The 24,347-nt window shown below is 47.1% G+C and overlaps 1 protein-coding gene across 8 annotated transcripts in view; it reads right to left on the bottom strand.

Annotated features, from left to right (window-relative positions):
• The window catches only part of ZFHX3 (zinc finger homeobox 3), a 1,297,849-nt gene that overhangs the window by 180,875 nt on the left and 1,092,627 nt on the right, over positions 1 to 24,347 (bottom strand). Inside the window, exon 1 of one of the 8 annotated variants that reach the window (XM_048223591.2) lies at positions 11,430 to 23,401. The exons of 6 other annotated variants lie outside the window; for them this stretch is intronic. The gene's annotated coding sequence lies outside the window, so the exon portion shown is untranslated. Of the gene's footprint in view, positions 1 to 2,657; positions 4,578 to 11,429; positions 23,402 to 24,347 lie in introns of those variants that run through there. One more of the 8 variants, XM_044382472.3, reaches the window with a different exon arrangement.

Raw genomic sequence — 24,347 nt, 5'->3', positions numbered from 1 at the left:
ACCACTGAGATACTAAAGCAGCATAAGCCACAATATTGATTGCCAAGCAGATGATAAAACTGTTTATTATGATAATTGCAGGGTCCCTGCAAGATGCTCCCAGCACTTCCTAAAGCTGTTTACAAAACTAATAAAGATTTGCCATTTCAAGGTCTTCCATTTTAACCACCTCCCTCCCCCAAACACCTACCCCTGGCCCACCACCAAAAAAGCAGACCTCACCCCAGGGCTATTAACACGTTCCACCCTGGGACAGCATTCGAGCCTGTCCTGGCTGTGTCATCACTCTCGGGGCCTCTGAGAAGAGGCCTCTCCTTCAGCACCCTCGCCCTGCCCCCAACTTCAGGAAAGAGAGGCCGGAAGCACAGCCGACTAGACACTCAGGGCGTTGAGATTTCCTCCTCAGAGCCCGCCACGTGATAATTACGGGGTTTTATTGATGCAGGGGGCTGCTCTGGGCTCCTTGGACTAACATCCATTTGTTATAACACATTTAAGAAACCACATCACCTTGGTTTGTAATTAAAACTTCTCTGGAGAACTTGGTGGCCATGGAACTAACTGAACACGGTCAAACACCGAGTTCAGAAGGCACACCCACAGACACGACCTGATGGTGACTTTGGCTGCTACACTGGGCCCACGTCTCAAGGTCTGTCATGCCCGATGCAAAAGCCAAGTTTTATTAACAGTGGAAATTAACTCCTTCTTGGTCACAAACACAGCCATCTGCCTTGAAACCCAAATTTTGAGATTTACAGCACTGTTCATGAGGATTATGGTACTATTTTCCAGAAGAACTAGGCGAATGTGGAAGTTTTTTTCTCAACAGAAGTAGGCATCTCCCAGGTAGAATGATGTTCTTCAAGGTGCTCAAGGGAAAGCCCATTCCGTCTCGAGAATAAGTGAGGTAGCGAAGCTTGAAAATATACTGAAAGTGTGTTTTCAGAGTATGCAAGAGGGAAAAAAGGAACCCAAGTTTTGAGAAGAACCCAGTAGCCATTCCATTAGCAATTAGAAGGCAAAACCCCCATCAATCACTCAACCTTTGATAATAGCTCCGGCTCAGTCCATACAGACCAACAGGATTTTACCCACAACAGAATCTGACTGGACTTGGCCTTCAAAGCCACATCTGCAACTTAGGGGACACCACTCTTAGAGTTCACGGGCCAAAGACGATCTGAAGGACATTGTTCCCCCCCCCCAGCCCCCCCCTCCCCCGAATCAAAGCACAGAGAAATCTTTAACCAGTGCTCCTGCCTCTACCTTGTTCCAGCACCTCAGCTTAGGGAGCGAAACCCCCAGCCTCCGGATTCTCTCCCCTTTCAGCTGTACCTCACAGCCCTGGGAGATCCCTGCCCACAGAGCCTGCCTGTGCATACATATGCATGGTTGAATTCTGTGGGCCAGCAGAGACTCGCACCTCCTCCGTAGGCACCTGTCTGCTCCACCTACTCCCAATCACACAGAAATCAGGAGACTGGAGCCAGTTTTATGCAGAGTAAAATCCTCTTGCCAAAGACCTTGCCATGAACTCAAAGATACCACAGCATGGCTGGAAGGGATGCACCAAGATTAGTTTAACCTGGTTACCTGCTCTTACAAGAGCGACGTGGCAACCAAGAACAGTGGAAGGAAATCTGAGGCTTCCCCATTACTGCATTTCATGAACAATATACTCCTAGGCAAAGTCACAGAGAACAATCACCAACTACTGAGCTCCCAGCTGGACGCCATGCTCACTCACCAGATGCCCACTCGGCCCGTGTGAACAAACACATTCCTGCGTTTGATACCAAGAGAAAGTTGAATATTAAGTGTGACTAATTCTGCTGTTACCTTTTAACCTTGCTTACACATATAGTTGTACTCGCAACAATAACTTGAACAAAAAAAAATATACCCTCAGAATGATACGGTCCACACTTGGAAACCCGCCCAAAATGGCCAGCCAAGCCTGCCTAAGTGCTAAGGACCATTTAGGAGCACTGTAAACCATTAGGGCCATTAGCTCTAATTTGACCTCAACAAAATAAATCAACCCACTAGGAACAAATTTAGAAGCTTTCCAAAGTCAAGTTCTCAAGCCCTGAAGACTCACGAGCACAGTCCACCGAAGGGAACAAAGGCGCAGCCTCTGCGCTACTCTCCTGGCTCCTACCTTCCCTGTAGCTGAGTGATGAGAGCACGCTCAGGTGGGACCAGGACTCAAGAGCCTCCTCTACCCACTGGATCAGGAAGCCGTGACCTGAGAGAGGGGAGGGTCAGCCCGTCCCGCAAGTCAGAACCCACTTACCATTGTAGTTTAAGGGATTCATTCTTGCCTCTGAGTTTACATCACAATTTTCCATCCGCACTGCTGTAAATGTCCTCTTTCAAAGCACGGGGACATTCAGATTTAGTTTCACAATATCCTGATGGGCTTTCAACCATACTCTCACCGCCAGGTCAGAGTTCACCTAGTCTTTGTATCTTTAAATGGGCACGTATCATATACATTAAGAACCAGGACCCCCCCCCCACATTAATACATGTGTCAACACAACAAATAATCTTTCCAACAAAACTTATAACCATCAGCATATACTCTAAATAAATTTAAATTGCAAAACATCCTTATTTTTCCTCTTTATTCTTCCCTGATAATTACTTACTGCATTTTTTAATACTGATGGCACCGCCTTGACAAAGCAGCAGCAAGTGAAGTAAACTACGGCACCATCCAATTCCACCAGCCAGTGGGAGAAGAGAGCTGAGGACACACATACTGGAGAAGCAGGCAGTCCACGTGTAGGAGTCAACAACCCTTCAGTTGTTTAAATGCAAAAACATACCGTATCATCATTTCACTCATCTGCACAGGACAGAAGGAAGAAACAAGTAGGAAGGATATTGGCAAAACAAGTTAGCAGTAACAGGAGAGCTAGGACACAGCACACAGAGTTCTATAACCCAAGAGTCTAAATTGCTTAAAGCTGAGTAATCCTTTCCAGCTCCACCCAGCACGAATTTCTAGGTATCAAATTATATGTTAATTACAAGAACATGAAGTTATATGGGGGGAGCGGTGTCCGTCAGCACCCGGAGGGGGGGTGGGGAAGTTCCGTAAAATAGTTTCATAAAGCATCTTTCAAGCACAGGCCTGGGCCTCCTTGGCCCAGGAAAGGAAGAGGAATCAGAGGCCCAGGTTCTGGCTCCAAACCTTCCCCTGACAACATCCCATGGCCCATTCGCTAGATCCCTCCAGCCAAACCTTCCTATATAAAGTAACACAGGGTCCTTCTCCTTTCTGAACATTTGTTACCCCAATCAGAAAGGGTTAGGTCGGGGCCCATCCACTTCAGACTCTGTCCAAAGAGGGGCACACACACCGAAGGACGGGAGCGTGGGGAACAGTACTAAATGTCCCGGTGCTGTCCCTCGGCCATCTCAGAGGGTCAGGATGGCACAGCGTCCTCCTGGGTCCTGGCAGTGCCAGAGCCTCCGGTGCTGGGGAGACATGCTGTACCTGTGACAAGACTGAACAAGGAGTTCCCAAACGGCTCTGGAGCTGTGTCTCCGGCTGCAAGAACGTTATCAACGTAACGCATTGTCACCCTGCCTCTGAGGTCCCCATGGACCGCATAATGATCTCGCCCTGAGGGGAAGGGGGAGCACTCCGGGGAAGTCCAGGCCTGTCCCAATCAGGGACGGGCCAGAGACACAACTGGAACGGAGCACTCGGGGACGGTGCCACCACTGCTTACAGAGTTTAGAGATCCACCCATGAGAGGCTGAGCCTTCTTTCCTTTCCAGTCCTTCCCACTGTAGTCAGCTTTTTTCTAACACTGCACCCAACAGGCAGATACAGGACAGACCCACTTTGGGGTGGGTCAGTAATAAAAAAAAGAAAAAAGAAAAAAAAAGGCATAATACAGCACAGAACAGGCCACAAGCCATGTGCCTTCAGTGGGCATCTCAGCACAGAGGCTGTTTGAAAGCTGTAAGTTCTTAACCAACTTTGGGTTCCTCAGACATGTAATGGGTGTCAAGATCATATTTGCCCCATGTGGTTTTAAGGGTTGGTACGACAGTGAAGTACTTGGCATGCTAGATGCTGGGTCTGCCTCACTGTTAAGGTTCAGAGAAGCAGGGAGTCTCACCCACAGCCCCACAGGTCACGAGAAAGCAACGCCAAGCTTGAGAAAGCACTCACAATTCCAGGCTAGTCTCTTTCCCACCGCTGTTTTCCACTAGCCAGAAGCTGGGTGACGGCAGGCATATGTGGATGAACAGTTAAAATTCAAATCATTATCTATTTAATATCGGAACCAATACAACCAGCCCAAAGCTATGATTTGTTGGGATCACTGCTTGGGATGATGCTAGAGCAGGTATTCAGGGTTTTAATAGGAGAGCCGATGGGGGGGGGGGATTAGGGGCTCCTTGGGTGGCTCAGTAGTTAAGCGTCTGCCTTCGGCTCAGGGCGTGATCCCAGAGTCCTGGGATTGAGCCCTGCATCGGGCTCCCTGCTCAGCTGGAAGCCTGCTTCTTCCTCTCCCACTCCCCCTGCTTCTGTTCCCTCTCTCGCTGGCTGTCTCTCTCTCTGTCAAATAAATAAATAAAATCTTAAAAAAAAAAAATTAAGCCAACAACATAGTACAGGTGGTAAGAAGATGGGACAGGTTCAGGGAGCTCTCTCGTAGGCCCTGCTGCCCCCGAGAGGCTGAATGGCCCTTCTAAAAGAGTGAACCAGGAAAAGTCACGAGCCGGCACATCCCGGCTTCCTCCATGTATCCATCTATGAAAGGAAAGGCTTCAACCCCCTCCAGGCTTTCTGAGAAAGGTTGTGAGAAGGGTTATGGGCCTCTCTGACCCCTTTATAGTCATCAGTGGCTCACTTCTCCCTCTCCCATCCCCCCAGCAAGGACAGTGCAGCCCGGAGCAGGCCCCCAAGCCTTCCCCGCTAATGCCTTCTTCCTTGTACAGCGATCACAAGAGGGCTGGTTAGTGGGAGGACCTCAGGCTGACCTTTGCTGACAGGCTCCCAGCTCCCTCTGTAAACTGATCTAATGTTAGGCTGGGTAATTAGCAACCAAGTAGTAATTGCAGCTTCTAACTATGTGGGACCAAGAGTGCAAAAATTCCCTGGGGGGAGGGGGTGGCCCTGCTGGGGACCCCAACCCACACAGAGGCATCTGCTAACAGCCAAAAGAAGGGACTCAGCAACATTTCTGAGGGAGGCCAGCATTTTCCAGGTTTTAATTAAAGTGGGACCCGGATAAGTAGACAGCTACAAAAGGAAATTAGTAAATAAAGAAGGGTAACTAAGAAATCCATTGCTTGCCTGCAAGAGCCCATTCAGAAAAGTACAAGCTCTCAAGGCCTATGGTCATGCCCAAGGAACTTTCACTGTGGCCACAGAAGAAACATGGCAGTGGCCTTAAAGAGGCAGCAAAAGAGAAAGGCAACAGGCAGGACGCGCGATGACAACTCCAGGGCTGCCCAGCCTGCGCCCCCTGCCCAGGACACGCCCCTCACCCGCACAACTCACAGTCATCTGCCTCCCACAAGAGCTTGGTCACCCTACCTTGTACTGAGAAAATCCAAGGCGGGGGCTGTGTGGTCTACCCTAAGGGATCTGTAGGGTCACCTGCTGGGAACACACAGGTCATGTGTTTCAGAGGAGCAAGCTCAGTCCCCACAGGGAACTAAAGAGGCGGGCATTTCCAGTACATTACAGGCACTGCCCTCATGATGACTCTGAAAAGAAATACGACTGCACAAGAGAGAACATGGACAGAAAGACTCAAGAACTGTCCCCCCTTCCTATACAGCAGGACAGTAAGAATCCAACAGCACAAGAGCACGTTCCCTTCTCCCTAAGGGAAACCCTTCGGTTTTCGGCCCCACCCCATCACGATCTGCTTTGTCCTAAAAAAGCTGCTTCGCTGAACTGCCCATGATAACCGCTGAGCCTCTTTCCTCAGAGGCCGAGGTAGCTTTCCCACATGGACTAGATTCTCTGCCAATCTGAATTACACTCGAGACTCTCAACCTTCATCTCCTCTGCCCCTGCACCGCCCGAGCGCCCTGGTGCCTACAAGGCGCTAAAGACTTTCGGCGCTGAACCCAGCGACAAGAACCAGGGTAACAGCAGCCGACGGCACTAAAAGACACTCCATTCCCTTCTCCAAACAATTAATATACTTAATCACTATAGCCCCAACGACAGAGTCCTCAGACACCCCTCTATACACCCGTCCCCACCACGAGCAGCAGGTCTCCACTAGGATCTTTCTGTTCCCCGTCACTTTCTCAGTTTTTAATCCACAACAAGGACTTTACGCCACACTGGGGTTTTGTTCTCTCAATCTTTTATGAGGGACCTTATCAAAAGCTTTTAGAAAATACAAGTGAATTGATGCCTACCAGGTCATCTTTATCATTTGAGAATTCTTTATGAAGAAATTACAGACTTGAACGTTGTAAGTGAATATTTAAGACTCGGCATTCACTTGGACACGCAGGTCTGACCCTTCCACATGTAAGCCGCCGCATTAGCTCCGTCTTTGGAAAGATTCTCGTCTGCCTGTCAGGAAGGGATGTGGCCCTCCCAACTTCCTGGTGTGGGGGATCCCCTCGAGACTTTCTGGACCTACTGAGCACCAAAGGCACATAGGGTGTGTCCGAGAACTTCAATCCAACGACTAGAAGTCACTGAGGCAAGGAAGGCCCGGAGGTGGCAGCCCATCTGATTTCGACGTTCCCCCAAGTGGACGGCAGGTCAGCAGCAAGGCTTCCCGGCATCACAGCGGGCCCACACATCCACAGGGAGCCAGCGACGGCTTCTGATTAGTACTGTGCCACAAATTCCGGCCCGAGTGCAGGGACAGGTGTCCCCCTGATGGATCAATTATGGATGCGCTCAGGGCGCATCCAGGGTACTTCCTGATCACCTAAAATTATTTTGTCGGCAAGTTCAAAGGTAAACCATCTAGTCAAATACTTATCTCTTCAAGAGCTGCCTCTGGGTACAATTCAAAAGCTGCAGTGTGAATCTGAAATCCCTGTCTGAAAGCCTTCCCGTGGAGTAAAAGACAGAGTTAAGGTAATCCGTGCTTATACTAACAACACGTTCCTAATCACTGGGGAAATCCTCAGCCTTCAGAGCACACACATCAGCTCCCAGCGCCGCATCTCGACCAAGGCTGGGCTCCTATCGCCACAAATGTAAGCAGGGTGCCTGGTCCTATGGCCGGATGAGACGTGCCTACCCCATCCCCATGACATACTGGTGAAATGCACGAGTCCAGAAAATTGTCTCCAGAATCCAGAGCACTGGGAAATTCTTTATCCTTGGGGAAGACCATCGATGCCAGTCATAACTACACGTCTGTGAAAAGGGTCACCATAAATGAGCTTACCAAACTCCCCCCCTCACTCAGCACAGACTCTCCAACCTGGGTGTCCTAGAGGCTGAAATGGGAACTGCAGGTCTAGTGGCTCCATTATGGCAATGCGGCAGTTCAGCCTGGACTTAATGAGCTCTTGCAAGGAAACAGGAAGTCTATAAAGTAATTTAAATAACTTCCAGTTCTGAAATAAAGGAAATTAAGCCGCTGGCACGGACCTCTCTGATAGACACCTTTTTTGTCCCTCCAATCACATTCACAACTACAGCTGCCATATTCCTCTCCCCAAAGCCAGCCCCCAAATTCCTTGAAGATGAAACATACAAAGGCTATCTATCAGTCATTCTCAGAGCTCTCCAAGCTTCTGCAGAAACTGTAGACGAGGGACCTGGCACAGTGTGCCGCAAGAACACAAGAATCAGACCCTAAACCCCATGTTGAGTCCTGCCCCTCCCTATCCACATAACCTTGGGTGGATCGCCTAAGTTCCCAGGGCCTTGGTAACTCACCGTGACCCCAGGGAAGGTCCTGGTCTGGGCAAAAGACCTTTGAGATTGTGAAGAGGGTCAAAGGAGCACATATGAGAACAGTGCAAACTGAAAATGCAAATAAACGTTTGTATTATTCCGGCCACCAAAGCCCTTAAGCTTCAGAATTTTTCAATTTTCTGTTCAAGAGCCACTGTGCTATCCTTGTCTTCCACTTAACTGTGACTATTTATTCATAGGTTCTTCTACTTTTCCTAAGCCCCTAAATGTAGGTAATTATTTGTGTGGGTAATTACTAGTCCAACTAGATGTGGCTTCCTTATATGCAGGGGCTGTGGCTTTTTATCTTTGGTAACCCCGTGTGTACAGGCCACTGACCGCCACCTAGAAGGTTCCCAACAAAGGGTCAGAATCTACTACAACCCACGCAGTTACCCATTCATTCTCAAGTACCAATACGCTAACAACGATCCATCAACTCTCTGTGGAAAGAGACCAAGCTCGTAACAACATTCATAACTGGCTGTGAGTATACACGAGGGGTGGGGGACTCGCGTCCTCTCCCCACCCCTACCCCCCCATGCAGAAACAGTCCCAACTTCTCACATGAAGAGGCACTGCCCTCCGTGTAAAGCAAGGCACAGTCACTATGACAGTTTCACCTGGTAAACCTAAGCTGTTGGCTGCTAGAGACGGTTTCTGGCCACGGAGTTAAGTTTACTTTATTGATAATAATCAGCCAGATACAGACTGGTTTAACCAGTACTCTGGATGCAGGATCACAAGAAAAACACACTGAAAAGCAACTTAGAGTCGATCTCGTTTTGCTAGCCCTCTAGTTATTACTACTGACAACTCGTACGGTGAACCCTTGACCCTTTGGTAAAAACCATTCCTTGCAGCCAAGAAAGCCTCCCCACCTCTCTCTGTGCATGAGGGCAAGATCCGGTGCTATTGAAAGAGAACAGTAGGGCCCTGCTCTAAAAGGGACGCTCCCAAACCAACCTAGGAAAGAAAATCGCCAACACAAACCTAACTTTGCCCTATATAAAGGCATACGTTCTTCACCAACAGGCTCCATGTGCAACTCCTCTACGGCGCCCATCGATGACGGTGGGGTAAGGCCTTACCACCACTGAAGAAGTAAATGGCTGTCTTGCCCGTGGGCCTGAAACAATTGGACTTAGAGGGTCCAGAGGTCCATTTGAGCAAGAGTAGTCATCCCCTAAAGGTCCCTCCATTGGGTAAGAGTTCTTTACCCGGGAGGGCTACCAGCACTTGAGCAATAATGCTTCCCCGCCCCACCCCCAGGGCTTTGCCATGGTGAACCCCCCCCCAAGTCCCTGCGCATCTAATGGCACTCGTGCCTCCCCAAGAATGTGGGGCAACTCGTTCTCCGAGCCGTGGCAGCTGTCCCATCACTTTACAGTCGGAACATGGCCGGAGGGACACAGACTGACAAATTTCTGTCCAGGGTGAGTGAATGTGAAACGCAAACACAGATGGCCTCCCACAGCATTCATCACAGGACTCCCGACCAAGAACGACAATGAGCACATCTTGGGGTCTCCCTTGTTCAGCCATCCTTCATCTAAAACGGGAGCCACAGGGTCAGTGGAGCGGGCAACTCTTCATCTCAAGGTTGAGTTCCAGCCCCATGTTGGGTATAGAGATTACTTAAAAAATAAAATCTTTAAAATGGGAGTCACATATATAACTTAAAATTTCTTTTTTTTTTTTTTTAAGATTTTATTTATTTATTTGACAGAGAGAGACAGCCAGCGAGAGAGCTAATACAAGCAGGGGGAGTGGGAGAGGAAGAAGCAGGCTCCCAGCGGAGGAGCCCGATGTGGGGCTTGATCCCAGAATGCTGGGATCACGTCCTGAGCCAAAGGCAGACGCTTAACGACTGCGCCACCCAGATGCCCCTATAATCTTAAAATTTCTTAGTAGCCTCTATGTTAACTAAGTTGAATTTAAATAAAAATTTTTTTAAAATTTAGGCAAGAAAAAAAATGTCTTAGTAGCCACATTTAAAAAATGGGGGGCGGGTGGAGGAACAGCTGCAATTATAATTTTTTGAATGTAATCCAATATGGCTAAAATCTTCTTTCAAATGTAATCCATTTCAAATGTATTAGGATATCTCCCCCTTGTTTTCATACTAAGCCCTGGATACCTGGGCTGCGTTCCCCTTACAGCACAGCTCCACGTGGACCAGCCACATGTGGCCGGTGGCTACCAAATGACAGTGACCGAAGGCCCTTGGCCTCCTCTGCTGCTGAGAACCTAAAACAGAACTCTACTCTGGCCTTGCTGTAATAACTCAGGCTTGTTTTTCCCACTCACAGACTTCACAGAACCCACCCCTACTTCAAGATTCTTTCCCACGGCATTTACAATTCTATTTGGGTGACATGTCAAGAAGTTAAGCTGGCTGGGCCTGGAACGAACAGATTTTCAAGGAATCCTGTACAACTTATCTGGTCAATCAGATCTCTCCAGGGCTGTCCACCACTCAACTAGACCCCTGGGGTTTCCTAATTTAAAATCCTCGCAACCCTCTAACTTGAGCATTCACGACGCTATGTAGTTAACCCTGTGGCAGCCGCATCACGTCTCTGTGGCGGTGTGTTCTCAACGGTCACGGATCCCATTCTGAACTCAAGATCACACTGAACGATTTCTGCCCTCGTCACACAAGACGCCTGTATCCTATACACACAAAGTTACAGAGAATCATCCGCCGAGGCTGTGCCTCCGGGAGGCTGAGACACAAGGAGACTCAGGCCGAACCCACCACTTTGGGAGCTGCTATAAACAGAAGAAACACTTCTCCACGGAAGATAAAATGTTGGGGCCCGATTCTCAGCTAAGCCCACCGAACACCTCATCCCAGCAGCAGCTCCCACATCAGCCCCTTCCCCTGCATGGACATCGGCCCTATCCGGAGGAGCACAGGATTTGCTCCAGAAAGCGACACTCAACTACCAGATACTGCTGCAGGCTCATCCATCCAGATACGGCTCAAAGAGCAGTACAGCCGAGGGGAAACTAAAATGCACTGAAAGCAGTCCCGAGTCCTGCCTCAGGCGAGAGAAAGTGTGCAAATGGCCTGCAAGGGAGAACTGAACCGGCGGAGGCCAGGATTTTTGCTGCAGGAGCCCCCAGTGCACAGGCCTGGCTCCTGAGCCTGGAAATGCAGAGGGCCACGTTCCAACAGGTGGAGGGCTGCCCGCATGAAGTATCCCGGGCAGGAGAGAAGGGGAAACCACCCTCTGTCCACACTGTTTGCTGGCATCCTCCCGCCCCCGAGGGTCCTTCCACCTGTCCCCAAGGCAACAGGGAGAGGAGCAGGAGGCCAGGAGCACGTGGAGAGAGGAAGGAAGGAGGCGGCTCTTCTTGGCGAGCTGATGGGTGTGAGTGGTGAGCATTAATTAAAAAGCCATCCGGGAACAATGGTCTTTTCACATTTGGAGCCTGTTCCGCACAAAGCTCGGCTTGTTCTAGGGGGAGGTCGCTGCTTTTACATTTTCTTTCTTACTCATTTCCGAGGGTTGTGGCAACATCTGGCACCCGGCTCTCTCCAGTGGAGCGTCCCCGACCAGAGGCTGTACCAGGCAGACCTCCTCGCCTTCGCAGGTGGTGGCATTCGGACACCAAGAGGGGAGCAACCTCGGGAGGCTGTGCTGTTTCAACCCGCGGGCTCCCAAGGAGCTCCCGGGCGTTTCCCTAAATAGCTGCCTAACCCACGGAAACACACTGGACGTGTTCATCGGCCAAACGCCCATTTCCCTCTCAAATTACGCTAGACAGGCCACACCCAGCAGACTCGGGGCGAGGAGCCGTGAGTCTAACCGGCCGGCCAACACACCCTTCAGGGCTTCACTGGGGACACCGCAGGGTCATGAGACGGTGGAATGAGACCCTCTCCACCCTCCAGCCCACTCCTGCAGGCTTCGCTCAACCCCAAAGACTGTCCTTAAACCAGAGGTAGGGGCGGGGAGCAGGAGCTAATACTGAGCTTCTAAGAGGGAAGTTCCCGACCCTTCAACAAACTGTCACCTCTCTCAGTCCTTACAACCCTGGTGGGCAGGCCCCTCGGATCCCACCTCCTAATATTCACATAGCGGTGTAACGCCCTCCCTGTCAGTGTGGGCTGTGCACAGTGACTCACTTCTGAGAGTCTACGAAGAGAGCAAGTCACTTCCGAGATGAGGTTACAAAGAGACTGTAAGTTTCTGTTTTCCGCACCCCCTTCCCGTCTCCCTGATGGAGCCTACGTGCCACGCTGTGTGCTGCTCCAAGGAGAGGCCCACGTGGCAAGAAGCTGAAGGCAGCCTCCCGCCAGCGAGGAGCACAGGCCGTCCATCTGACAGCCCCGGAGGAACTGCATCCTGCCAACAACCATGTGAAGGAGCTCAGACGAGGTCCTTCCCCGGCCGAGACCTCAGGTCAGAGTGCAGCCCGACGCCGTCACTGGGCCTCATGACAGATCCTGAGACAGAGGGCCCAGCTCAGTCCCATGCAGATTCCTGATCCACAGAAACTGCGGGATAATAAATGTTTGTTGTGTGAAGCCGCTCCGTTTAGGGGAAATATGTTATGCAGCAAGAGAAAGCTAACACTCGCCCTTCCATTTCACAAATGAAAAGGAGAAGGTTTGGGCGAATAAGCGGCAGGGCTGGGATTCCCACTGAGGCCAGACACCCCGGTCACAGTAGCCTCTCCCCTCACCATGGGACTTGAGCTAGCCAGCTTACGTTTCGCTCCTCAGAGCTATTAAGTGACAGCACTCGCTGGGCCTCTCCGTCACCACGGATAACACACTGATAACCTAAAACGCATGCCGTAATGGGGTGCCTGGCTGGCTCAGTTGGGAAAGCATGCAATTCTAGATCTTGGGGTCATGAGTTCGAGTCCCACGTAGGGTATAGAGATAATTTAAAAATAAGTAAACTTTTAAACTAAAAAAAAAAGAGAGAGAGAGAAACGCAAGCCCTAAAATAAAAAGACATCAGATTCCTTTAGAAGGTCAGATCTAAAAGGAGAGCTGGGAGACGATCTAGTCTAACCTCCTTTTACGGAAAAAGAAACTGAGACCCACAGTCATAAAGTAGCACAGACAGAATTCAAATGCTGGTCGAGATGCCACATGAGTCCAGGAATCTGGGAAATTTCAGTCCAAACATGCTGAACATACTTCTGATTTGCTGGCCGGGAAAATCCCCTTGGTATAACTCCGACGTTCTCTTTTGACATGCTGCTGTTCATTAACGCCCTGTGGCGGCCCATCGTCCCCTTGACATTCCACCCTCTAACTTGGCAGCTTCTCTCACACCTGTCCCCCTAAGTCCTTCCGCACAGCGATGGGTTACAATAGGTAGTGTGCCTCGTGGTTAATGCGAGAACAGAAAATCCTCATTCCCAGCTTATGCTGAGGCACAACCTAAGTTTACTTTGAAATTCTAGGACACACCAGGAAGAGAACAGACCATTTCCATCAAGAAACCTAAACTGGGCAGAGGTGTTCTCGAATCTCCAGGATTTCACGAGCTTGCCCATCACTGACGAAGACTTCCATGATTTTTACACACACACCCTCCGGACACTTAGAGATCATAAATATTTAAGACTAAGTAGCCTAAGGACATTTGGTGAAGCATTCTTGCTAGCTTTTTTTAAAAATAAGGCTCTTGCTAATTCTCGAGATTGAATAATCTCCGAAAGTCTTCACAGTGGCTGTAGACCAATGTTATTCAAGTGATTCTACACTCTCAACTTTTATACATATGTGTATTTGATTATGGGAGTGACAGGTGTTCATTCCTCAGAGTTCAGAATACAAAATATTAAAAAGTAACCTGCACTTCTACCACCTGGGAATAACCACTCCGTTAATATTCTATGTATTCTTTAGCCTCTCCATATTTTAAAAATCAAGTTGAAGTGCTAGGGTACACACAGCCTCCTTTAATTTAACATCACTGTCTTCCCACATCCATAACCAGGAGACAGGAGTTTTAAGTAGCCACGCAAGAATCTGCCACACGGACGCACCAAAGTCTAAATCAATCCCCTGTGAGAGAGGTAGAATGTTTCCACTTTTCACTCGTACAAATGTCTATGATAAAGTCTTTATTTATAAATTTCTTTTGTACAACTGATGATTTCTTTATTATAAATGAAGGGGCTGGGTTACCAGTCCTATTCTAGAAATTAAGGAACATTTAGTAAAAAAACACACCAAGATCCCTGGCCTTGCGAGGCTGATATTCCAGCAGGGGAGGCAATCGAAGTTACGAGAGGTAGACACAGTATTTTAGGGGCACCTGGGTGGCTCAGTTAAGCAACCAACTCTTGATTTCAGCTCAGGTCATGATCTCGGGGTCGTTCAGACTGAGCTCAGTGCAGAGTCGGCCTGTCCCCACCCTCCCCCTCTGCCTCTCCCGCACCCCAACTGGTGCCTAATAATATGAATAATAAAATCTTTTAAAAAACTATACAGTGTTTTGTTAGGTAGCACAGGCTATAGTAAAAAAGGAAAGGCAGGACAGAGTAAGAAGAACCAGAAATTTATGGTGAGAAAATGTACAAATTTAAATACACCTCATTTTAAAGCTTCTTAACACATACTGCCAAACCACTCTCCAGGAAGCGTGCACCAACTTTTCTATCCCTCTACCATGACAGGGTATTTGCTTTCTAATAAATTCTTTGTTGAAAGATAAAATTCTTGGTTGAAAAAAACACTAAAAAAACTCAACCTTACTGGTCATCAAGTAAGCTAAAACAAGGAGCTATCGACTTGACTCTTCAAATGGAATGGGCAACCTGAATTTATCCTTCATATGAGTTATTTATCCATTCATATTTTTCTTGCCCATTCATATTCTTTGCTCAATTTTCATTTTTAAGATTTTTATTTTCTAAAAAAAAAATGTTTTAAGATTTTATTTATTTGACAGAGAGAGAAAGAGCACAAGCAGGGGGAGCAGCAGACAGAGGGAGAGGGAGAAGCAGGCTCCCCGCTGAGCAGAGAGCCTGATGCCGGCTTAATCCCAGGACCCTGAGATCATGACCCAAGCCAAAGGCAGACACATAACCGACTGAGCCACCCAGGCGTCCTAAGATTTTTATTTTTAAGTAATCTCTACCCCCAACATGGGGCGTGAACTCCTGACCCTGAGATCAAGAGTCACGTGCTCTATCTAATAAGCCAGCCAGGCTCCCCACTTTGCTCATTTTTCTACTTTGTGTATCACTGTGTATCACTGATTTAAAGAGCTCTTTACATGTTAAGGACATTCAGCACAAACTCTGTCAACGGTAAGTACTTTCAACATCTTTTCCTGGTTTGTCCTATGCCTTTAAATTTGCTGTGTCCAGCACAGAGAAATTTTTTTTAATGTAGTAAATCGGTCTTTTCTGTTATGATTTCTTCACTAGAATAATTAGGTCTAATATCTCTCCCTGTCCCACATTAAGATTAATATTAACCTATACTTTCTTGTAGCTCTTTCATGATTTCAGTTTTCCTTTTACCTCTCTAATTTATCTGGAATTTATGGTAATATATGCTGTGAGGAATGGCTCCATCCTAATTTTTTCCCTATTTGGTTATCTAACTATGCTACAACAGTTTCTTGCATAATATGCAATATTGCGTAATACTACAGGCAATAAAGCACGGTGTCAGAGACCAATGGCTTTGCTGTCAATCAGATCAGTGTGCAAGTCTGAGTGACTCTGGGCAAGTTACTTAAACTCTCTGAACACAAGTGAATGGAACTATTCATAGTGTCTACCTCATACAGTTCTTGCATAGATCAAATGACCTAAGTTCCTGTGAGAGTGTTCAGCATAACTCCTGGCACTTAGAAGTTACTGAAAAATGTGAGCTTTTATTATTTTAATTCCTCTCACTTATTTGAAATGCCACCTTTACCAAACACGTTTCTATTTGATTCCACTGCATTGAGTGGGCTCTATAATGTTTTCTAACTGAGTTTTCCTGGGATGTGAGAAAGCTAATGATCTTTGAAATTTTGCTTTGTAACTGAACTCTACGCTTAATTCGATTTAAATGTAGGAAGACAACAACATGTGCAAATGATTTTTGTTTCTTTTTCACTATTATTTGACTTTGGTTTGTACATTCTGGCCAATTCAATAAGGCAGGAAAAATGAAATGAGTACCCTGGGCAATTTTGTTTCAGTTTCATTCTGCTGCCTCTCACCTTTCATCAGCGAGTTTCTAGCTGGGAGCACTGGAGTTGCTGATTTCTTCGTCAAGTTAATGCAATCTCTTCATAGGTTTTTGTTTTGTTTTTTAAATCTAAGCAAACTAGAAATAAGAGCAGAAAATTACCAAATGTCTTTTTTTTAAAATATATATGTGTGTGTGTGTGTGTGTGTGTGTGTGTGTGTCTGTGTATAATGTTTTTCTTCTTTGTTCTACTTAGGTGATGCATTGAAGAATAGACATTCTAATGTTAAGCCCTTCTTACAATTCTGGGATAAACCGTATGTGGTCATGATTCTTTCAAAATGCCACTGAATTCAATCTGCAACTGTTTTATACGGTGTTTTTGCACCTATACTCATGCCTGAGCTCAGTCCTCGGCCTTCTCTTTGTGTCATCTGTATAATGATGTTGGGTTCCCAGAGTAAGCTAGCTTTGTAAAAAAAAAACAAAACAAAACAAAAAAAAACTGGAATGCTTTATCTCTTTTTCTACGCTCCGAAACAGTTTAGCAGGCAATTACTTTGTCCCCCAAAGTTTAAAAGAACTCATCCATTAAACTGCTTGCATCCAGAGTTCTTTTTGAAAGTTTTTTTTTTTAAATAAATGTTCAGTTTCTTCTCTAGTTCCTTGTTTCAAGTTTCAGACTTGTGAGTCATTTCCCTAGAATAGCCATGTCAACTGAGATTTTCAAAATTGTTGTATTTTAAGTTACTTTATTTTTGTTATAAAATAATTACTTCAAATATAACTTATAATTTGCTACTCTTTTTTTCCATCCCATAAACTCATTTTTAGTTCTGTGTAGTTGGGTCTTCTCTTTTTTTAATGAGGCATGAGAGTGGTCTGCTCTATTTCCTTGAGTTTTTTTCTCCCGAATACATAGCTCTCAGATTTACACTTCAATATTTTTGTCTGCTATTTAATTTGTTAATATTACTTGCATCTCATTAGGCTTGTTTTAGTCTTTCCAACTTTGACTTGAATACTTAATTCACTTATTTTCATTTTCTCTTATGTAATAACGAAAGGATTTAAAGCTATGAATGTGCCCCTGAGTATAACTTTGGCAATAACCCAGACATTCAGGTATCCAGAGTTCGCAATATTTCCCAATGATTCCGTAGCAATAATTTCATCTCCTCTTTGACCCGAATGATTCAGAAGCATGTTTTTAAATTCCCAAGTAACTAGATTTCCTTAATGGTTTTAATATTAAGTGTTCTATAGAGGATAAAAACATCTCTGAAAGAAGATGAAGAAACTCTGACAAAGGGAAAAAAATATTTTAGGCAGAAAACACTACTTAAGTAGTGAAAAAAGTATTTTATATTGCTGTGACAGCCCTCTCCAAATATATACTTTCTAGAAGGGATACAACAGCAGGTGATGTGATCCTGGGGAACTGAGTGATTGCGGGGCTCACTGCACAGGAAGAGAGGGAGAGGAAGTCTCCTCTGTACCTTTTGAAAATTTTATTACGGGCATGTATTGCCTCTTTAAAAATTCATTTAAAAAGCAATGCCATCTCTCAATAAATGGAATTAAACCATCCCAGATAGACTGTGTAAGTATATAACCAAGTAAATTTCCATACTTTCTTTGATGAAATTTAGAGATTAGTTTCATTGAGCAAGACTTGGCTCCAAAATGATAAACATCTGTGGCTACAGAAGGGAGGAGGAAAAAATAATTTCTAATTCTGTGACCTCCAAGTTCAGAAGAATTAAGAGCTTCAAGGAAAAGGAAGTATCCAAAAAAAAAAAAAAAGTTTCATCAGGTTTCAACCAGACCACCATTTTGAAACCTGAATTCATGAATGTGCAGCCGAGAAGGTGGCAGAATTCCCAGTTTCACCCTCAACGAGCCTTTCCCATCTTAGGAATGTTCCTAAGATTGTGCCTCCTGGTTGTTGCAAACTTCTCCACTGTTACTTGAAATGAGTTATAATCCCAAATTAATACAATTAACTTGTGATTATAAACATTATGCCACTGTCCTTCCCACCAATTTTGCAATGCCGAGTTTCTTAAAAAAGAAAAAACTCCTTAATCTGTTTCCTACTTTCTAATTTCTGCAACTGGGAAATTCCATATATTCTGTTACCATATAATGAAGGACGCCAGCAAACAGCCACCTGCCTGCACACACACCAGAAAACACTGTATATGTAACTGCAAACACTACCAAGTTATGTACTCCTGGGAGTATTACTAGAGAAATGTTATTTAAAGCCTCATCTATTTAGAAAAATATTCCATACGGATGAAAAATTAGCCTACTAGTTTGAATACGGGGAAGATATAAGAAGTATTCACTAATATAACATATAATATATATTATATAATACATATTATATGATGTAATCGCTTAAGATCTAGACCATACTATATATGCAAGGATAAAGTGGTACTAAAGCTTAGGAACTCAGAATGTCTCCAATTACAAGAAATTAGCTCAGGGCTGGTTACCAAAATTCCACCCTGGGACTGGGGCAGGAGGTGACCAGCAGCAGAAGTCAGAGTCATCCTCTGCTCCTCACTTGATCATTTAAGAAACTCTTAAAGGGACAAAGCACCCTGGGACTTGGATTAAAAGCACTGAGGGAAGCGCAGCCCCTTGAGAAAGGAGTACTTCGCAAGGCATTCTGAGAGTTAAGAGGCTGCAGGGCGACTCTCCCCGCTGGCAAGAGCCATCCAGACACCCTCAGAGCCTGGCGAAGAACGCCCAACTCTGGGAAAGGAAACAGCCCCACTCCCATTGCTTGCCCGTGTGCCAAATGGAGTTCCAGGCTCAGCACTGTGCCCCATTCATTCCCGTCTTGGTGAGCCCCAGAAGGTTTAGCAGCCACTGCTGCTAAAACAAAAGACAGATGACAGGAAAACCTCCTGCCCTTTGGCCATTCCCTAGCAAGGGGGAAGTGTAAAAGTGCAGAGGGGAAGGCAGGCCAGCTGCACTAATCCCTTTTTGTCCAGCAGTAATTAATAGTATAATCCACATTTAAGATGCATTAAAGCAAAAATGCTGCATTATCAGAGCGCTCGGCACATCGCCCCGAGGCAGAACCTCCCCTGCTGACCTGCAGAACCAGGTCACCTCAAGTCGGCCTCCTCCTCTCGGGGGAGCAGACTCTAGACACCTCATGAAAGGACTGAGCTGGCAGCCGGAAGTCTCGGGTCGGCCAACGGGCTCCGTGTCCGTCTTCGGAAACCACCCCCCTCGAAGGCCGGACTGTCCGGCACCCAGGCTCTACTCCAATCAAGGGGGCATTCAAATCAAGCGGCTAACACTGAACACTTTCATATCCCAAGTCCCCTGATGGGTTAAGATTGAAGCTAACCCCCCAAAATAGTGCTGGGGGAGCGCATGGAGAATTAAGGCGCCCTTTAACTCAGTTCGGCGGGCTGCTCTTTTGTGGTGTTCACCGGGTGTTCCACACAAATCCCGGGGACACCGGGTGGGTCTCCATCACCGAGCAGACGCCAACTGCTGCCTCGCAGCCCGAGGAGGAGGAAGCCTCTTCCACCGGTATCCAAACGCTGTCTTTACAGAAACGAGCGCTATCAGCTCATCAAGCACAGAGCACATTCAAGCTCCAACCAAAGCCAGAGCCACTTAAAACCGATGCGCGTGAAGAAGCAGAGTCTTCTCAACTAGACTTTGCGGTCACGGCCGACTGAGAACTTGATCTCAGTTCTGCCACCCCACCCCACCTCGTGGAATAGGTACGACGAAGAACAGGCGGAGCGTGTCACAGCCCTCCCTGTTCAACCCCATCTCAGTTCCGCCTCTGCACCGGGACAGGGACCTACGCCTGTGGCCGACATCTGACGGGGGCCACGAGCGGCGGCAGCAACTGGCCTCCATCCCAAAGTGCTTCTTGGAACCTCTTTTTTCATAATCTTGGCAACTGGATATAAAAAAGGAGGAACGTGATAAAAATCACTTTTCTCTCAAGTTTTGAGATCCTGGCATGTAGGAGGGCAACATACTACTTCCACTTGTTCCAAAAACCGTGCCTTTAAGATCCTTACCTAGAACCAAACACATTCCTCCATAATGTTTAATTACTCCAATCTAAAAGAGGCAATTCCAGAGTTCAAACTAATAGTTCCAGGGGCCGGCCAAAGAATGAAATATCATTTGCAAGAGCACTTCTGGTAGAAAATGTATCCTTGATGGTTCTAGAAACATATCCCCACGCTATGAATACGCTCTTCTCTGAGGCTGCCAAAAAAAGTCGTTATCCAATGACTGGACATTCCACCTGGGCACACAGGAACCATTCCTGACAACATATCATAGGCCCGTCGCGCAGGTAGAGAAGGCGCCTGGCCAAGAAGCTGTACAAGGAGCGCAGAGAGGAGGCCGCCATCCCACCCGCCAGTGCGGGTTGCCTGTTTGTACCCTGCAGCTGACCTCTCAAGTGCCGTCAGACTCCCCTGAAACTTTGCTCTTACTCTTACAACGCCTGGATTCTTCCTCAGGAAACCTTTATAAACGCTCTCTTTCTCCCGCAAGGACTACTCTTGGCGCCTCACTACATTACAATTTAACAAAACACTATCACATTATTTGGGGAGGAGAGAGGCTACCAAATTTCCCCTCAAAGCCTTCCCCTCCTTGCCAAGGAAAAATCCTTTTCCCGAACAGGTACACTGCTTCAGGCTTTCACAGGAACACTCGGGTTAGTTTTAGCTCCCCTAGCCACCCAACTCCAGGCCCACATGGGGCTTTCCTTCTCTGTCAATTGCACTAATTCCTTCACAGGACCCCTATGCTGACAGCCCCCCAAAATCCAGGTCCTAATATCGGGAACTTGTGAATGTGTCACCTCATATGGCAAATGAGACTCTGCAGATGGGATAAAGCCAAGGATCTGGTGAAAGAGTATCAGGTGGGCCTGATGTCATCACAGGGGTCCCTATAGCTCAAGAGAACAAGATTGAAAGAAAAAAGAAAAAAAGAGGATGTAAAAGAAGAGTCAGAGAGAAGTAGACATGATGATGGGAGCAAGATGTGATATAATGGATAAAGTGATTGTGAGCCAAGGAATATGGGTGGGTGCCAGAATCCAGAAAATGCAAGGAAACAGATTCTCCCCTCCGAGTTTCCAGAAGGAAGGAGCCCTGGCAACACCTTGACTTTAGCCCAGTGGAAGTGATTTCCAATTGCTGGGCTCCAGAACTGTTAGACAATTAATCTATGTTGCTTTAAGCCACCAAGTTCATGGTAATTCGTTAAAGCATCAGTAGGAAATGAGTACAACCCATCTGGAGAAGAGGAGACAGAGACATTGAGCACACAGAAGCAGGAATGTTCCTGAATGTCAGGATGAACTGTCCTCCACAGGGTCTGCACAGCCTCCCCTCTAGGCTCTGTGAGCCAGCTGAGTCCTCACTTTCCCCGTCATTAAAAATTAGAGCCGAAGGTCCTCGATGCCATAAGCAAGTTGTGTCTTGTGGGTAGCGCTCAGTGGGACGTCTTAGCAGTAGACAGAAAAAAACCTCCCATACTAGCCTACTATGTTTGAGATACACAAATACCCACAATAAGCCATAGGAACAGCAGAGAAACAGTAAACAAAGAATGTATGTATACGGCATTTTTTTTTAATCTAATAGGAGATACTGGACTAAAAAAAAAAACAAAAACAAAACCTCTATAGGGCAGAATCGCCAGATCTATAGCTCCTTTTATCAAATGGACAGGGCCAGGCCAGGCCAACCTCACCCAACCTCACCCAACGGATCCCACAGGTGGGCCGGCCTGAAGCCTCACTGTGATGCCACGCAGCCAGCATAAGGAACTGGAAAACCAGGGCCTGTGCCCATTGGGCTCCTGAAGACAAAGAGAGGAGAAAGGCTCTGGAAGGTGGTGGCATCTTGCCCACCTCCGTGGTAGCCTGGGGCCATTGGATCTTGCCATCTCGCCAGCACCTAAGAGGTGTGAGCCAGGCAGCAAACCACATCAGAAGCTGGCTGCCGGCCGGACCCAATTGCCCAACGCCTCCACAGGAGCCAGCTTTCCAGGACTAGGTTTTACAAACCACACAGGTACAGGCCACTGTTGACCAAACTGAGGCATGGCGCCTTGAAGAACATCTCACACGACGACTGGACTGACGGTGAGGGGGGAAACGTTCCGCTGCAGAGCAATTAAATGCATTTGTGCTTCACATTGGCCTCTATGCAAAGAATATTCTTCTCACTTACTATGCAGATGAGGATCCCACCAGGGGCCTCCTTCTCCAGTCTCCCACAGCTTTCTTTCCATTACGAGTCTGGCCTTCTGTCCTCCTAACCCGCCATAACCATATGCTCTTCGTTCTCCGGAGCCTACCAACCCTCCACGTTTGTCCACGCGCTCCCCGTCTGGCCCGTTTCCTTTATGATAACAGTCAGCATGAAGTATCATGTCAGAATGTTTTGGGTAGGGGTAACCAGGACTGCTCAACATGATCTAAACACACAATTTCAGTGTGCACGTCCAAAGCGCGACTTTCAACCGGGTGAAGTCGTTAATAAATAAATAACCCAACCTCCCACCAAGGGCTCTCGTTAGGCCTCCTACTTGACAAACACATCACCTGGAATATTCAAAGTCCAAGAGAAGCTGAATTCTGGCAAAACAGTTAGCTGAACTGCCCAGGAGTCAGAATCTTTCTGCTACTTGACCAGTTTCTCTTTACCTATGGCTTCTCCTGATGCCTCCTCAAAATAAACCAGCCCTAGAAATAGAATCCCATCTTCCTTAGCGCTTATGACTAATTTATGGCCTTCTTTTAAAGCCCTTGCACCAGAGCCCTGACTACAGTAATTTCCTCTTCTTCTATATGAATGTCCATTTACAGCCACTCTGTAACCTCCGCGTGAACCGAGAATATTCTCCATGCCTCCCACGGATGTGGGATCACGCCCTGGTGAGAGCGGGGTGGCTCTGGAGCAGTCTCTCCGTTACAGCGGAAGCTCACTTGGGACCCTACCCAAGCGCAGCTGTATATCCCTAGGGAGTTATGTGAATACTCCCCTTTTGCTTTAATGAGCCTTTCTTTTAAAAAGGCAAAGGAATACCAATGGCTGGGACGGAGATTAGCATATAATCTTAAAACGTGATTTGCCTTTACTTAACACACTCCGATTAAGGGGAGTAGAGGTCTTAATATTGTTTTTGTTCAGGGAAGAGGACATGGGAAGATGTCCCCAGAAAACATCCTCCATTGGCCATAGGACGAGGAATACTTAAAAGGGGTATCTGAGAGCGCTCCAAGTTTTTTCCAACCACCCCCTGCCGCCCACCCCCTCCCCCCACCCATCCCAGAGGTTCCCCGGACCAAGCCATCAAAGCTTTGCCAATCCCATCCTCTGCTCACTTCCCTGGGCTCCCCGTCCTCACATCTAAATACTGCCTTCTCTTCTACAAGACCAACCCTAGCCTTTCTGGCAGGTGGCACAACCCAACAGCTGACCTCTCCAATCTCAGGGCCCTAGAAAGCACAGTCCTATACCAAGAGCCTTTCCATCTTAGCACCCCACAGTCAGAGCCTGTCTGGAGACTTGTCCATCCATGCATTCAAGTATCTGAGTGGCTACAACATGACGGGGATTGTCCTAGGGCTACGGATGGCGATGAGCAGTGAATCAAAGAGGCCAAGACGCCTGCTGCCGGCACGGAGTTCATGTCCCGGCAAGCTCTCATACCACAGGCTCTGCCCCCATCACCAGTTCCACACATGCTCCTCCTGCCCCTACGTTTACTCTCTTCTAGGAAGGACTTCTCCATTTTAGCTGGAAAATTCTGGGGGTTTTGGTGGGGGAGGTGGGAAGACCTATGTTTTCATGGGTTTTGATCTTGTAAAAAAAATTAACTTTAGGCAATAAATGGCCAGAATTTTCTTTAATTGAAGTTTTTAGGGGCCCCTGAACTAAATCAACCCATGCCTGGTATATGCTTCCTAAGTCTCTTCATCTTGGGAATCTGAAGGAGCTCTTTCGCTTGGAGACCGAAGCCATCTCTGTAAATTCTAAATGCTGAACTCCGTTGGTCAAACCATCTCCCGGATACTTGTCTGCTATGATTTTATCCCCAGAGCTACAGTTCTTCTCATTCAAAGGTTATCCTCCCTCACAGCGACCCTCAAGAACTCCGTATCCAGTTTTGCTGGTATCCGATCATTCATGCCAGTTTCCGGTCCCACTAAGGCTGTGACCAAGCTTT

The sequence above is a fragment of the Ursus arctos genome, unplaced genomic scaffold, assembly GCF_023065955.2.
Source record: "Ursus arctos isolate Adak ecotype North America unplaced genomic scaffold, UrsArc2.0 scaffold_19, whole genome shotgun sequence".
In the NCBI taxonomy this organism is placed as follows: Eukaryota; Metazoa; Chordata; class Mammalia; order Carnivora; family Ursidae; genus Ursus; species Ursus arctos.
This window is presented reverse-complemented; position numbering and strand designations above follow the sequence as displayed.